The sequence below is a fragment of the Orycteropus afer genome, unplaced genomic scaffold (assembly GCF_000298275.1).
Source record: "Orycteropus afer afer isolate SDZICR_OR568_19922 unplaced genomic scaffold, OryAfe1.0 scaffold00071, whole genome shotgun sequence".
In the NCBI taxonomy this organism is placed as follows: domain Eukaryota; kingdom Metazoa; phylum Chordata; class Mammalia; order Tubulidentata; family Orycteropodidae; genus Orycteropus; species Orycteropus afer.
This window is the reverse complement of record NW_006921658.1, coordinates 6,878,193-6,879,785: the sequence shown is the minus strand read 5'-3', so window position 1 is coordinate 6,879,785 and position 1,593 is coordinate 6,878,193. Positions and strand designations below refer to the sequence as shown.

General features: G+C 44.7%; 1 pseudogene; it reads right to left on the bottom strand.

Annotated features, from left to right (window-relative positions):
* The window catches only part of LOC103196939, a 33,741-nt pseudogene that overhangs the window by 31,426 nt on the left and 722 nt on the right, over nucleotides 1–1,593 (bottom strand).

Sequence of the window (1,593 nt, the reverse complement as noted above, 5' to 3'; positions counted from 1 at the left end):
ATTGCCCAAGCTTCCTTCCAAAGAGTGGCTGCTGGGTTTGAACCACCAGCCTTCTGGTTAGCAGTTAAGTGCCTTAGGCACTATGCTACCAGAGCGCCTCATGGGGGATGATTATATCATAATGGCTAAAGCACCTAGAATCATGACCCATTCAAGTTGACACACAACATTAGCTATCACAGTCTACCCCTTGTCAATGTGGCACCTGTATAAATCTTCTTAAAGCATACATAATCTCTAAATAAAGACAATTATAAAGTCATAATTGTGCCTAACATGAATCAGTAAACAATCACACACCTGACCATTTCTCCATCCAAGCCAAATGAACAACCAGATGCGTGCATAAACTCCATCCCTGCTACCATGGCCACTTTGTTCATGCATGCACTGAACAATGACAGGAGTGGCTGGGGAAAGAGGATGAGTCATCCTGTCTACTTGGTTGACAAAATTGTCCTCTGCAGAGGTCACCCTTTGATGAGCATTCACATGAGATACAAATATCTTCACTTCTTGGGCTTTATAAAGAGATCTACCTGCATACTTATTTGTCACCCATTTTCTAATCATGTTCCTTCCAAGTCCCTGATATTCCAGCCAATTGCTTGACCACAGCCCATGAAATATTATACAGTCGCACATCTGGCCATTTCTCTTTTCAAGCAAAGTGAGCAAACAGATGAGCTGCTTGAACTTCAGCCCACTGAGAAGATTTCCTTCACCACTGTCCTTCATGGAGGTCCTAGAAAGGGGCTGCAGCACTGCTGCTGTCCACTTTTAATTGGTGCCTGCATATTGCACAGAATCATCTATAAACCAGGCAAAATTTTTCTTTTTCTCAGTCAGTTGATTGTAAGGAACTTCCCATGAGGCCATAGGTGTAGACTGGGAGCAGGAAGGTAATGTGACAAAAGTGGGGACCATGAGCATTTAAGCCACTTCCTCATGCAGCTTAGTTGTGTTTCAGGTCCTACTTGAGGACGATCTCGTATATACCACTTCCATTTAATGATGGAGTGCTGCTATGAGTGTCTAACTTTATGACTCTGTGGGTCAGACAATACCCAGTTCATGAGACCCAGCTCAGATCTCATGGTGATTTAGTGGCCCTTGTTAGGCATTCTATTTCTACTCCAGTAACAAGACAAAAACACTTTCTCAAAAGGAGAGTAGTTTTCTGCAGATAATGGCAGTGCTTTGCTCCCAAATCCTAGGGATCTGCACTATGATTCATCAACAGGGGCCCACCAAAGACTCCAAAGAGCATTGCCATCTGCCACTGACATTTCAAGCACCACCGGATCAGCCAGATCATATGATCCAAGTAGCAGAGTGGCTTGCACAGTAGCCTGAACCTGTTGCAGAGCCTTCTTTTGTCCTGGGCCCAACTCAAAATAGCAGCTTTTCAAGTCACTTAATAAATGGTCCAGATATTAACAGACCCAAATGAGGGATATGTGTGATAGTTGAAGATGTGTCAACTTGGCTGGACTCCAGTTGTGAGTGGTGGTTCCCATGATGGATCACATGACTGCGTTCTAAGCAGCCGGTCGGCCTAGGGGGAGTTTCCCCAGGGGTGTGGCCTACCTG